Here is a 16,308-nt window from a genome sequence, read left to right as displayed (position 1 = left end):
GAACTTGATGAATGTAATCATTAAATTCTCGGTGAATTTTAACGTGATTATGCATTATGAGTTAAAATATGTTGTATATTGTATGTATATTGTATAAATTTCAAGATGTTCAGGCTTACATTTACTTTATTATGTTCCTATAAAATAGGAATCTAGGAATAAAGTATTTTCTTCGGTTTTTGCGAGTCGTAAACATAATTGAATTTAATTTTACGGCTTAATCTCGTTTTTATTATTAATTAACGTCATATTACATTTTCATTTAAATATTCCGCTCTCATTAAATAATCATAAATCAAGATGAAGATTTTTTTAATGGAAATTAGACGGTAGTTACTACAAAATATTTAAATATCGAAGGACATCTTAGTTGTCTTTTCCCACGGAAGCTGTAGATTATTCGAAACGTCCACATCCACATTAGATCCAAAATTAAAATATCGGCAGATAATGCCATTTGTGTTCAAAGCATTCACTAAAAAGAGATTTTAGGAAATTTCTTCCCCGATAGGGTTGACCGTTAAAAATAAAGGATGACCTTTTATAAGGAAATCCGCAATTTAAAAAGCACGGAATTTTTCCTTTTTTCCGATATTTTACCTTTAAGAGGGTGCGCTATTAGGTTATTTAGGAGTTGGAAGCTTATCGACGCTTGAAAGGCAAACATGACTAAGCGACAATAACTGCTTTGTACATAAATGATAGGCAATAACCATATTCGATGCGCAAAAAATATATATTTCTAGGTCTGTTAAAATCATTTCAATCCTACAGCTACTAGCTAGATTCTACTACAGCTGGATTCGTTAAAATAAATTTTGTTTTCAGGTATTTCAACTTTAAATTAGTCTACTGTAAAGTTCACGCATTGTCGCTTAGTCACGTTTGCCTTTCAAGCGTCGTATGTATATTTTCATATATTTACCCAGTCATCGTTCTCGTTGAACCCGTCGCTGGCGTGCGACGAAGGGCTCGGCGAGTAAATTAACCCACACACACAGCCCACTGAGTTTCTCACCGGATCTTCTCAGTGGGTCGCGTTTCCGATCAGGTGGTAGATTCTGCAAAGTACGGCTCTTGCTAGGGTTCGTGTTAGCAACATCGTCAGGTTTGAGCCCCGTGAGCCCACCTATTATTTAAGGTTACGCTGATATGGTTTCTCTAGACCATCAGCTTAGGTAGGAAATAAAATACACACATATAGGTACTTAGTCTGACCATAAATACTGTTACAAAGGAAAACAAAAAAAATCTATGGCAAATAACGTTTATTACTTTTACAGTGTGTTAGTTTAATACATAAATATAAAACAATTAAAAGTACAAAAAGCTTATTCGAAGTGGTCTCCATTGGCTGCAATACAGTCCTTTAAACATTTAGGCCAGTTATCAATAGAAGCACGCACTCTTTCCATGGGAAAATTTTTCACTGCAAATCGTACGGATTATTTTAGGGACTCCAAATTATCATGGCGTTTAGAGCAAGCCGTACTCTCTAAATCTGACCATAAATCATAATCCAGCGGATTAAGATCGGGACTAGACGACGGCCAGTCTTCAGCTCTGATGAACTCCGAAACGTTCGTTTCCAACCAAGACTGCATAGACCGAGCTTTATGACCTGGCGCCGAGTCTTGCTGGAAGGACCATTCTTGATTATTGAACATAGTGTTGTTAAGGGGCTCCACTACCTTCTCAAGAATGGTCTTGATACACTTGTACCGATGTTTTGATATATTTTTCACAAAAGTATGTCCCAGTCACTCCTTCATAGCTAATACCCACCAAACCATCACTGAAGCCGGATAGTGCCCACGTTGCACTCTGTCGACTAATTGGGAAGCTTCCTTAGAGCTTTAAGCATAAATACGGCTATTTTGTTTGTTAAAATGTTGCTCAATTGTAAAAAAATTCTCATCCCTAAACAATTTTTTTCTATAACCTCCCTTTGCGTACCGCTTCAGTAGTTGTTTCGATTTCACCACCCTATTCTCTTTTAAATTATCAGTTAAGAAATGACCAGTACGTCTCTTACAGGCTGCAAGTCCTAAGTCATCTTTTAAAATACGCGACATGGTTCTAGGTGCTATCTTCATCTCCCGAGATAAAATCTTTTGCTTTCGGAAAGGATTTCTTCGAATTCTTTCCCTTACTGCTTTGACCACCTTTTTCGTACGAACACTACGTGGACGGCCAGATCTTTTCTGTCACAAACAGAGGAGGTCTCATTGCACTTATTAATAGCCCGGTACACAAACATTTTACTAATACCAAGCGTATGGAGAGTTTTAAAAATTGCATTTGGCTCCATACCTACTTTGTGTAATGCAATCACAGCCATTCGGTTCTCTTTATCACCCCACTCCATTTTAGTATCGCAAAATATTGTACAATGTATTGGCGCCAAAATGAGAAAACTCAATGAGCAATCATATAAAAATGACAGATTCCAAATTCAAATTTAATACTTTGTTTATTTTTAATTGTAACAGTATTTATGGCCAGACTAAGTATGTATTTTATTGGAAGTTTGTCACTTATGTAATGTAGTTTTAGCACACTATTTCTGTATATAAGAAATTATACAGTACATAGTAGTAGTAATAAGCATATTATTTGTAAATCAAATACTTGTGACTTTATACGTTTTTGTTGTGTTTCTTTGTTTAGTTTTTTTCATCTTTTGTACGATACGATCTTTGCTTTGGTGGATCTACTTGAAAAAATCTCATGTGTATATCTAACAAAACGCGGCGATTAGATAAATCACGTAGCCGCATTTTAATTATCTTATTCTGGTCACTAGTAATTGCGTATTCGACTTCTCAAGGTGTTCAACAATATTTGCATTACGGCGTGGTCATGGTTTCCAGATATCCTATTGGGTCGACCCGACGTTCGTCTGCGTGTAGAAAACATGCTGTCATAAATACAAAAAAAGGACCATCTGGTTGTGTTATAATCATATGTTTTATTGCCTCATGACTATATCTTCATCAGCAAAATAAGCATAATTTTAAATATATTATACAGCACAAGAGTTTGTATTTTTAATTGTTATGGAATTATTTGGGATGAAAAAACAATTAAACGAATTTATGGACGTGTTTTTTTGCATAACTTGTTTGCAGGCTAATGGATGTTTTATTGATTCTTGCAACTTGATTTGCGAGTTCGTTTATATAGTTAAAATTAAATCGAAAAATCGAAACAAATTAAGATTGGCTGCTATACGAAATAACATTGAGATTGACTTCCACGGTGAAGGAATAACATCGAGTAATAAAAATTAAACCCGCAAAATTATAATTTGCGTAATTACTGGTGGTAGGACCTCTTGTGAGTCCGCGCGGGTGAGTACCACCACCCTGCCTATTTCTGCCGTGAAGTAGTAATGCGTTTCGGTTTGAAGGGTGGGGCAGCTGTTGTAACTATACTTGAGACCTTAGAACTTATATCTCAAGGTGGGTGGCGCATTTACGTTGTGGATGTCTATGGTTATATAGACATCTACAACGTAAATGCGCCACCCACCTTGAGATGGAACCAAGTTCTAAGATCTCAGTATAGTTACAACGGCTGCACTACCCTTCAAACCGAAACGCTTTACTGCTTCACGGCAGAAATAAGCAGGGTGCTGGTACCTACCCGGACTCACAAGTTCCTATCACCAGTGAAGTAAGACGAAGTTGAGTCTATTATCTGGTGCCGAGTATACGGACTCACAAGGTCCTATCACCAGTGAAGTAAGACGAAGTTGAGTCTATTATCTGGTGCCGAGTATACGGACTCACAAGGTCCTATCACCAGTGAAGTAAGACGAAGTTGAGTCTATTATCTGGTGCCGAGTATACGGACTCACAAGGTCCTATCACCAGTGAAGTAAGACTAAGTTGAATCTATTATCTGGTGCCGAGTATACGAACTCACAAGGTCCTATCACCAGTGAAGTAAGACGAAGTTGAGTCTATTATCTGGTGCCGAGTATACGGACTCACAAGGTCCTATCACCAGTGAAGTAAGACGAAGTTGAGTCTATTATCTGGTGCCGAGTATACGGACTCACAAGGTCCTATCACCAGTGAAGTAAGACGAAGTTGAGTCTATTATCTGGTGCCGAGTATACGGACTCACAAGGTCCTATCACCAGTAAAGTAAGACGAAGTTGAGTCTATTATCTGGTGCCGAGTATACGGACTCACAAGGTCCTATCACCAGTGAAGTAAGACGAAGTTGAGTCTATTATCTGGTGCCGAGTATACGGACTCACAAGGTCCTATCACCAGTGAAGTAAGACGAAGTTGAGTCTATTATCTGGTGCCGAGTATACGGACTCACAAGGTCCTATCACCAGTGAAGTAAGACGAAGTTGAGTCTATTATCTGGTGGCGAGTATACGGACTCACAAGGTCCTATCATCAGTGAAGTAAGACGAAGTTGAGTCTATTATCTGGTGCCGAGTATACGGACTCACAAGGTCCTATCACCAGTGAAGTAAGACGAAGTTGAGTCTATTATCTGGTGGCGAGTATACGGACTCACAAGGTCCTATCACCAGTGAAGTAAGACGAAGTTGAGTCTATTATCTGGTGCCGAGTATACGGACTCACAAGGTCCTATCACCAGTGAAGTAAGACGAAGTTGAGTCTATTATCTGGTGCCGAGTATACGGACTCACAAGGTCCTATCACCAGTGAAGTAAGACGAAGTTGAGTCTATTATCTGGTGGCGAGTATACGGACTCACAAGGTCCTATCATCAGTGAAGTAAGACGAAGTTGAGTCTATTATCTGGTGCCGAGTATACGGACTCACAAGGTCCTATCACCAGTGAAGTAAGACGAAGTTGAGTCTATTATCTGGTGCCGAGTATACGGACTCACAAGGTCCTATCACCAGTGAAGTAAGACGAAGTTGAGTCTATCTGGTGCCGAGTATACGGACTCACAAGGTCCTATCACCAGTGAAGTAAGACGAAGTTGAGTCTATTATCTGGTGCCGAGTATACGGACTCACAAGGTCCTATCACCAGTGAAGTAAGACGAAGTTGAGTCTATTATCTGGTGCCGAGTATACGAACTCACAAGGTCCTATCACCAGTGAAGTAAGACGAAGTTGAGTCTATTATCTGGTGCCGAGTATACGGACTCACAAGGTCCTATCACCAGTGAAGTAAGACGAAGTTGAGTCTATTATCTGGTGCCGAGTATACGGACTCACAAGGTCCTATCACCAGTGAAGTAAGACGAAGTTGAGTCTATTATCTGGTGGCGAGTATACGGACTCACAAGGTCCTATCATCAGTGAAGTAAGACGAAGTTGAGTCTATTATCTGGTGCCGAGTATACGGACTCACAAGGTCCTATCACCAGTGAAGTAAGACGAAGTTGAGTCTATTATCTGGTGGCGAGTATACGGACTCACAAGGTCCTATCACCAGTGAAGTAAGACGAAGTTGAGTCTATTATCTGGTGCCGAGTATACGGACTCACAAGGTCCTATCACCAGTGAAGTAAGACGAAGTTGAGTCTATTATCTGGTGCCGAGTATACGGACTCACAAGGTCCTATCACCAGTGAAGTAAGACGAAGTTGAGTCTATTATCTGGTGGCGAGTATACGGACTCACAAGGTCCTATCATCAGTGAAGTAAGACGAAGTTGAGTCTATTATCTGGTGCCGAGTATACGGACTCACAAGGTCCTATCACCAGTGAAGTAAGACGAAGTTGAGTCTATTATCTGGTGGCGAGTATAACAAATGTATATTGTCTCGGACATTAGATTATGTGTGTTTTTTTTATTTTTTATTGCTCTTCTAAGATAACAGAAGATCGTTTGCTGGTAACTCATTGGGCAAAGGTTTGTGCTTATCCTTTTTTGACAGCTCTTGTATATTCACCATAAGCACCGGTCACTGTCCTCGTTGAACCCGTCGCTTGCGACGAAGGACTCGACGAGCGAATAAACCCACAGACACAGCCCACTGAGTTTCTCGCTGGATCTTCCCAGTGGGTCACGTTTCCGATCCGGTGGTAGATTCTGCGAAGCACGGCTCTTGCTAGGGCCAGTGTTAATACCACTCCGGTTTGAGCCCCGTAAGCTCACCTACATGTTAGGGCGAAGCTGAAATAGCCTCTCTAGGCTATTAGCATAAGTAGGGAAAAAAAGGATATTCTGAGCTGAACCTTCATTTCGCATCCCCAAGGCCGGGCTGCTGGTTCTGAATCAAAGAGCGCATTAAATCATCGCATCGGTCGGTCATTAAAACACACATTCACCTAATGAGTTTCTCGCCGGATCTTCTCAGTGGGTCGCGATTCCGATCCCCTGGTAGATTCTATGAAACCCTGCTCTTGTTAAGGCTAGTGTTAGCAAATTTAAATGAAATGTCTATAAACATAATTTTATCGACATAATTATAAAATGCTAAGCATGCATATCTAATATATTATTAAATAATGATAATTTTTATTAAAAATGTTGACATTTTTTAAAGTTATTTAATGAAATAGACACATTAAAATCATAGTAAATTACTTCGATACAATGCGCCGTTGCTCCGCGTAAATATGATTAAAAAAATCTATTTTAATTTGATTATATTTGGCTAGGATACTGATACTGTAGATAATTAAAGTGAGCAAGAGTCGAACCTAAACCCCGAGGCACAGTAGTACGAGTCACTAATCACTGGGTCAATGTACCTATCGAATTTATAATATCACTAACTGACCTGGCAAACGTTGTATTGAAATATACATTATTTGTAGGAAAAGTTTTTTTTTGGGTGGACCACCCTTTACATTTAGGGGTATGAATAATTTATGTTGACCGATTGTCAGACATGCACACAAAACTTCATGAGAATCGGTTGAGCCGTTTCGGAGGAGTTTGGCAACAAACACCGCGACATGACAATTTTATAAATAACATTATTGCTAGAAATAAGAATGGAATAATAAACTGGTTGTTGATTGTCCGATTGAGTAAGCGTGAATTTTCAGATAAACAACATATACAACATAGCTCAATATAAATGTATAATTTATGAATTTTGTAAATTAAATACAAACATAATAAAAACACCTAATTTGCACCTAATTCTAAATGTGACGTTGATGTGCATGTCAAAATGGAAATTTGTTTGGTTTTCTTTATGATTTCATTAAAAAGGAACAAATCAGTGTGCTTAGTGCAAGTTTTTTACGTTCTCGATAGGGTAAAAGTTAACTCAAATTTCGCCAAAACTACACACTATAAAAAATATTAACAAAGACAAACAATGTTTAATCTCAATTTGACAACAGACGTGAAGAACAAAAGTTTGACAATAAATGGTATGCATGCGTGTGTGCGTCAAATACATGGTATGTAGTGTGTGTAATGTTTTCTTTATGGATTTAATGTATCTTATGTGCATTATTTAAAAAAAATATTAGCAATGTGTGCACTTCTTCTCTATATTCTCTATAAGTGTGGAAAATTTCATACTCCTCCGTCCGTGCAAATTTCGTAAAAAGGGATACAAAGTTTTTGCTTCACGTATTAATATATAGATACTTTAATTGAATGAATAAAATTTCTAAATTAAAATCGTATGTTTTAAATGTAATGACATACGGATTTCATAAAGACTTTTCTATCCTGGTCCCCATTAAAATTTTATACGGAGATATTATTAAAATATTTCATTAATAAAATAAATTCGAGCTTTCAAGGCGAACAGACTTTGTTATTCGTATAATATAATCAAAATTTGTAATTTTTAGTTGGTTAGACATTAGTCTAATTTATGTTTGTAGATGCGAAGGCTGAAATAGAAACGTTTTCTAAAATGAAAAACTGTGGTGGTGTTCAGGTTTAATGATGCGATAGAAAAAAAAAATCATTTTCAAAAAGATACATTTGCAGGCAAATATAAAAATAAAATCATGGCTGGCCTCCCTCCTCAAACGATAAACAGTAAGAATTGATAGTTTGATACAAGCCTAAATTACCTTAAGCGAATATCTATACTAATATATAAATCTACAGTGGTTTTTACGGATGCTCCGTTATAACTACTGAACCATGCATCCGATTGACTTGAAACTTGGTATCTGTGTAGAAAATACATATACTTAATGGATAGGCTAATATTTGTATGAGTGTTAGATTCCCTATACCAGTTGCGGGGGCGTTAATGATGAGAATCTTTGTGGGGGTGAGAAATAATAATATGAATTTTAAATGCTCAGCGAAGCGGACGGGTACAGCTAGTGATTTATAAAAGCATTATATAATTTATAAAAATAAGTGAATAATTATGTTGTCAATACAAATTGGACAAGCAATAAAATCAGCGAGAAATCGAATTTGTCAAAAAAGTCAACTTTTTTTTTAAAACGGAAGTCTTCGAAAATTTTGGTAATGAAAAAAAAAACACAAGCGCCACTTGCTGATCAATTTAGCATTCATAATAAAGTATTGTGGAAGTCGTCTACGCTCCATTCAGCCTTTTATTCATTTATGATCACGCCGTGGTCGGTACAAGGTCTTATGCTAACATACAACGATGGAATCGAACAGTGATACGTAATATGAATCTAGATTATTTGCAAACAGAACGATAGTTTGAAAACTAGAAAAAAAACCCAGCTAATCTAACTAAAAGGAAATAATCTTTTTAATCGTTATGTTATTGCTAAGATGGATGTACGAGCTTCAACTAATGTTAAGTGGTCACCGGAGCCCGTAGACCTCAATCGCGTCAATAAGGCCAGTTCTAAGTCTTAAGGTTTTACAGGACAGTACAACGGCTGCCCCAACCTTCAAACCGAAACGCATTAGTGTTTTACGGCCGAAATAGGCAGGGTGATGTGTACCTACCCGCGTCTTGCAGGCTCACAAGACGTCCTACCACCAGTAATTACGCAAATTATATTTTATTTTGGTTTGATTTTTATACACGATATTATTCCTTCACCGTGGAAGTCATTGGAGAATATTTTTTAAGTACGTATTTCATTAGAAAAACTGGTGCCTGCCCGCGGGATTCGAACACCGGCCCAGTCGCATCGCTCGATACGAGTGTACCGGGCGCCTTATCCGTTAGGCCACGAAGATGGCGATATTCGTGAACTTATAAGTCCATTTTATAAGTGAAGTCTAATACCCTGATTAGTTCAAAAGCTCTAACACTAGGAGCAGGCTTAGGGACCCCGCTAACCGTACTCGTCGAACTCGGCAAACACTCCCACGTGAAACTTATCCATACGTCAGCCCGCTGAGTTTCTCACCGGGTCTTCTCAACGGGTCGCAATTCCGATCCAGTATTAAATTCATTCGCGAAGCAGCTGCCTTTGAGTTGTTAGATCTCCTCGGGCAGCTGTTAGCAAATCACACCCCTCCTGGCTGAACCTTTGCTCGCCCACCGGTCCTGGTGAAACTGGAAAGGCCTTCGGTACACCAGTAATTCCTAAATCCTAAAAAAAAGACTGTAGTGTCATCGATTTTTGGTATTTGCTATTGTATAAAAGAAATATCGATTATAAAAATGTTTCTTCGTCTAAACATTCGTGATACAGTACTTAGTCATGAAAGTCGAATGACAAACCTAAAATGGTTATAACTGATGAGCGATACTTTTTGTGATAGTCGCACGACGCTTAAACTTTTTAAAGGCAACCTCTTTGCTGTATTATTATTATATTCCATAGCTATTATGAGTTTCTAAAACATTCAGAGTAATTGATAAGCCAGCTCGAATCACAAAAGTTAATTCCGAAATGGCTTCATAGAAATTTTCAAAATTACTCCAATTATCATAATTGTGTGCCAAATACGGATCCGTTATTTTAAGATCGATAGAGAAAGATTGCTAATAAGGTATTTATGTTTTAAATTTATCGTAAATCTATACTTCTATACTAATATTATAAAGTGGAAAGATTTGTTTGTTTGTATTGAATAGGCTCCGAAACTACTGAACCGATTTGAAAAATTCTTTCACTGTTTGGAAGCTACACTATTCCCGAGTGAGATAGGCTATATAATATTTTTTGAAAAAAATTAGGGACTCTTTATAAAACTCCAATAATGTTACTCAAGGTGTAAAAAAAATACCTAAAATATTCTTTACATCGCGTGCCCTGCGAAAACTATTGATGATAGAATAAAATAATGTACTACGACTTTGTAGAACACATTATTATTTATAAAAAGTGTAGCGACAGCATATGTCTCACTATTATAGGTAAGCCGCAATGATTTTATTTAAAAAACATAAAACAACGTCAAATAACGTTGAAATTTTTGTTAAAAACCCGAGCGGAGCCGGAGCGATCCGCTAGTGTTAAATAAACCGAGAGTCAAAATTAATTTTTAACCGATTTGCTTAGAAATTGTTATTTAAATCATCAAAATGTAATGTAATAAAGTTTTCAGGTCTGGTAAACGAACGTTTGATTCGTTGATGTACACCTATAAATGTCAATTTTCGTTTAAAATCGAACAAATTCAAATATTTTGTGGCGTAGGTACCTATACACGCGAAATTTTATATTCACTAAATACTTTGAGCGCCCGCGGTTACATTTTGTAGTTTTAGCTTATAATACGATGCTGTAGATACATTTATATAGTCGAAGTTATTCGTGAACGCGCATGAGAAAATTTGGTAAAAGTCCCACGGAGTCAAATCACGGTATAGTCTGAAAACTGCCGGTATATTGGTACCTTTTTGTTTTTCCTATAACTCTGCTCTATGGTGGAGGTCGAGTGATTGCGCTCTTCCATCGTCTAGGACTCTGAAAGGAATCTAAAATTCAGGTATTACTTTTGGACTTTTTCCACGGACGGATCTGTGTTTTGAGAATGTAACCATAGTATAAGTACAAGTTTTATGCACCATTAGTGCAGTGTGTCTTCCATGCTAGCAGCAGCGTGCGCTCTTGTGTGAACTCTGCTTGTCCTGCTTTTACTGCTCTGTGGCCCGCCTCCTCTCACGAGTCACAGTGACATTGATGACACTCTGCTGTCATCAATGTCACTGTCATCTGGTATGTGGCGGTAATTACGTTTGTGATATCTATGAACCCCCGTAGGCACTTAAGACCAATTTACCTTAATACCAACTTATGAACCCCTGTAGGCACTTAAGACTTTAAGACCAATTGGCCTTAAGACCAACGGCCGTCTGGTGTAGTGGTAAGTGACATGGTCACTACACAAGGGGGTCCCGGGTTCGAATCCCGCCAAGGGAAGATATTTGTATGATAAATATAAAATGTCTTTTCCATGTTATGGATGTATATTAAATTTATCTTACATTTATTTCCGTTATCTTGTACCTGTAACACAAGTTCTTTACGAACTTAGCACGGGACCAGTTAACGTGGGTGTGCAAAACTTAAACTTGTCACATGAATAATGAGCACGAACTCAACGCTCACGAAGAAACCAACATGCGTTTATAAATAGATGTCGGTGCACACCTGAGATGCTAATTCATCAAATCGTTTAGTTTATAAAAATAAAAACAATAATGAAACGAAATAATAGCTTAAAATCGAAATGGAGATATCGATAAATTAACGTCGTAATTTTACACGAACGATTAATCGAACCAGATCTAATCGGAGCGTTATAATTCATTATAAATGTATATCAGAATATTTACTTTATTAAATTTTTGAGACCATTCTACGAATGGACTTTTGGGTTTTGTATCGCGTCATCCACGGCGAATGCTCCGGAGATTTATTTGAAATAGTCCGGTCATTTTATCGGTCGCTATTTGAATCCTTGTGCTTAGAGCGAGTTTTTTAAATTATCGATCGCGTAAAAGTAAAAAAAAATCGATTTTTTTTTGCCTACCCAAGATGAGAGCCTTGAGAGGCTATATCAGCGTAACCTTAACTAGTAGGTGAGCTCGCGGGGCTCAAACCTGACGACGTTGCTAACACGAACCCTAGCAAGAGCCGAGCTTCGCAGAATCTACCACCGGATCGGAAACGCGACCCACATAAGATCCGACGAGAAACACACTGGGCAAAAACTCGCACTAAGTATAACCCTCCCTATTTTCCATACCATAATCACGTTTGCCAAGTAACTCTGTCGGTATCTGGAAATAATTTCCCTCCACGATGCCGGGCCCTAAAAGATGAGACTTGAATTTTCACATCGATCGATACGAAAATGCTGGGTTTGAAATATCGCATACACAGGTGCCTTTTTTTTTTATAAGAAACCCTCATCTGTTACGTGCTTATGAACGAATTCTACGATCTAGAAGGAAAAAATAAGTTTTTTAGTCAATATCAACCCTGACAAATTTATAAATCTGCGAAATTGCTGGCGTATTGTGATGTACCACCATCCTTGCTGTCTTCGTGAATTTATCATACGTTCAAGTGTGTTGATGATGATTACATTTTCTGCATTTATCATTTTGTAAATTAGGGTCTTTGATTATGAATTTTCTGTAAGTTTTTATATTAATCACTTGATCCTGAATCGCGATAAAGCCCTCAGTTTGTGGAAATAAACTTATTATTATTACTAGCGGCACGCCCCGGCTTCGCTCGGGTCTGTAACAAAAATAAAAAATTGTAATACACACACATTAACCCTTATATTTGAGTCAGGTTTGTAATAATAGAAAATTATAAAGGTAGTTTCAATAATTATTATTATTTTAATGAACTTTTATTTTCATTTAAATAATATTTGTTTTTATCTATTTTTTTAGTATTATTTTTCTAATTTTCGTAACGTTATTGGAGTTTTAGGAAGGATCCCTATTATTATTATTTAAAAGAACATAGCCTATGTCACTCGTGGATAGTGTAGCTTCCAAACAGTGTAAGAATTTTTCAAATCGGCTCAGTAGTTTCGGAGCCTATTCAATACAAATCTTTCCTCTTTATAATATTAGTATAGATTAAAGCGTCGCGCTAGGTATGTTTGCACTTAGCATGAATATCTATATATTAATACGTGAAGCAAAAACTTTGTATCCCTTTTTACGAAAATTGCGCGGACGAAGGAGTATGAAATTTTTTACACTTCTAGAGAACATAGAGAAGAAGTGCACATTGCTAATATGTTTTTAAAATAATGCATAAAAGATACATTAAATTAGTAAAGAAAACATTACACACACTACATACTATGATTTTGACGCACACACGCATGCATACTATTTATTGTCAAACTTTTGTTCTTGACGTCTGTTGTCAAATTGAGAATAGATTTAATATGGTTTGTCTTTGTTAATATTTTTTATAGTGTAGTCTCGGCGAAATTTGTGATTATAGAAGTATAAAATACAATCATAATAGTGTGCAAACTTACAATTCCAATTAATTATAGTCGAATTTCGACTACTGCGGGACCTCTTATTAGTAGTATTATTTTTATTTCACATAGCAACGTCAGTTTATTTGTTTTTCCACATTCACGGACCGGTCAAACTGGAGATACAAATTAAAGATAACTAACATCTGAATATTAAACAAACATGTAAACAAAAATTCGTAATAAATTACTTTTTTTTATGAAATTGTTTATTTAAATTAAACAAACTATTTGCGTTTTACGGGTTTTTTTTAAAGGAATGTCTAGACGGTATCTTCCGTCCTGTCCTGTCCTGTCCTGACCCGTCCTGTGTTGAGTTGTTCCCTGACGTCATAGATTGTTATTGGAATGTTTTTTTTTTTTTTCACCTAAGCTGGTAGCCTAGAGAGGCTATTCCAGCGTAACCGTAATTAGTAAATTGTTTTATAGTGATTGTGCTCGGTGCGCGTTTTATAACTTCTCGATCGCGTAAAAGTTAACTCAAATTTGTGTGGAGTCGGAACAGTTTCCCTTGTTTTTTTTTTTTTTTTTTTTATTGCCTTTGTAGGCAGACGAGCATACGGCCCACCTGATGGTGAGTGATTACCGTCGCCCATGGACTTCAGCAATGCCAAGGGCAGAGCCAAGCCGCTGCCTACCGCTTAATACTCTCCACAAGCCTCGTTGGATGACCGCAGTGGCTCCAGGTAGTATGGATGAACTCTACTCCGGTGGCGGGCGGTGCGATGGTAAAAACGAGATGCCGGTATCATCTCGAACAATTCCGTTTGCCGCTAGGGGCGCTGTTCCAACTGCATACAAATTTGAGTTAACTTCTGAGAGAGTTATAAAACTCGCACTAACTAAATACTTGTTAATCAGTCTATTTACTGTGAACATATCGTTGTGACCGCGGCCTAAATATGAGAGTTTTTTTTTTTTTTTTATTGTCATCTAGGCAGACGAGCATACGGCCTACCTGATGGTGAGTGGTTACCGTCGCTCATGGACGTCAGCAATACCAGGGGCAGAACCAAGCCGCTGCCTACCGTTCAATACTCTCCACAAGCCTCGTTTGAAGAATTGTGTTAGTTGACTGCAATATTTATTGTATGTAATGAAAATTACAATATATTAAACACCATCTTATCACTAACTACGAGTATTTAGTTAGACGACAATTTCTAAATTAGATTTCATTATTGAAATTTAAAAAAAAAGAAGTTCTATTTATTTCTTTATCCTATTTTAAAATATATTCTTTGAATAGAAATTTAAAAAAAAAAGTTCTAAATTATTTGCTAATCCTATCTTATAATATATATATTCTTTGAATAAAATATCCTTTAAAACTCATTTAAGGTAAATTTTCCGTTTCGCTAACAACGAATAGACAAGTATGAAGATATTGTGTTAGGCATGACCTTGGTATGTCTGCAAAGGTCAACGGCCTTCGCTATATCGAGTGTGTCCGTCGAATTAGTCGAATTAGACTACGTTCCAATAGATATGAGACAGACACGTATGTATACAAATTTAGGGAAATTAATTGTGATGTTTTTAATGTATAAATTGATAACCTTTTTCACTGGTGATAGGACCTCTTGGGAGTCCGCACGGGTAGGTACCACCGCCCCGCCTATTTCCGCCGTGAAGCAGTAATGCGTTTCGGCTTGAAGGGTGGGGCAGCCGTTGTAACTATACTGAGACCTTAGAACTTATATCTTTTTTTTTTTTTTATTGCTTAGATGGGTGGACGAGCTCACAGCCCACCTGGTGTTAAGTGGTTACTGGAGCCCATAGACATCTACAACGTAAATGCGTCACCCATCTTGAGATATAAGTTCCAAGGTCTCAAGAATAGTTATAACGGCTACCCCGCCCTTCAAACCGAAACGCATTACTGCTTCATGGCAGAAATAGGCAGAGTGGTGGTACCCACCCGCGCGGACTCACAAGAGGTCCTACCACCAGTAATTACGCAAATTATAATGTTTGCGGGTTTTTTAATTTTTATTACACGATGTTATTCCTTCACCGTGGAAGTCAATCGTGAACATTTGTTGAGTACGTATTTCATTAGAAAAATTGGTACCCGCCTGAGATTCGAACACCGGTGCATTGCTCAACACGAATGCACCGGACGTCTTATCCGTTAGGCCACAACGACTTCACTACGTTCCAATAGATATGAGACAGACACGTATGTATACAAATTTAGGGAATTTAATTGTGATGTTTTTAATGTATAAATTGATAACCTTTTTCACTGGTGATAGGACCTCTTGGGAGTCCGCGCGGGTAGGTACCACCGCCTTGCCTATTTATGCTGTGAAGCAGTAATGCGTTTCGGTTTGAAGGGTGAGGCAGGCGTTGTAACTATACTTGAGACCTTAAAACTTATATCTCAGGGTGGGTGGCGCATTTACGTTGTAGATGTCTATGGGCTCCAGTAACCACTTAGTACCAGGTAGGCTGTGAGCTCGTCCACCCATCTAAGCAACAACAAAAAAAGTTTAAATTTGCGTTACGTTACGTAATACTTTTAAATCTCCGAATTATGTTTTTATTGATCGAATTCCTAGTACTGTCTCGGTATCGGGACCTCTGCCAGAAATATGCAAAGAGCTTGTATTGTCGTTTCAAATTTGCATATACAACGCAATATTCTATAGGCGATGTCTAGAGGCACACAGAGTTAAAAAAATCGACGCTTACCCTTTACTAGAAATAATCAGTTGCCGCGTCTAAAATTTAGAAGGCTACCCAAAACGAAGAAAGATTACTTGAAGGGATCAAAGGCTTTAAGGAACTTGTTAGGAGTATCAAAGACAATTTCGACTGATCACCCCGTCCGTAGTTCCTTGTGAAGCTATGGGAAGTCTGATTTATCAGTGGTTGAACAATTCTCGTGACTCAGTGTTGGGTCGGTTGTTCTCAACCGCAAAACGCTCCGCGCTCTTACAGTCATACTTTTGTTTCATTAAC

The 16,308-nt window shown here is 37.7% G+C and overlaps 1 protein-coding gene across 3 annotated transcripts in view; it reads left to right on the top strand.

Moving 5' to 3' along the window:
- Cyp40 (Cyclophilin 40) overlaps nt 1-16,308 on the top strand; it is a 49,754-nt gene that overhangs the window by 9,572 nt on the left and 23,874 nt on the right. The window lies entirely within an intron of this gene.

The sequence above is a fragment of the Bombyx mandarina genome, chromosome A1 (genome assembly GCF_030267445.1).
Source record: "Bombyx mandarina strain Sakado chromosome A1, ASM3026744v2".
NCBI classification, from domain to species: domain Eukaryota; kingdom Metazoa; phylum Arthropoda; class Insecta; order Lepidoptera; family Bombycidae; genus Bombyx; species Bombyx mandarina.
The sequence above is the reverse complement of the archived record's forward strand: the minus strand, read 5'-3'. Positions and strand labels throughout refer to the sequence as shown.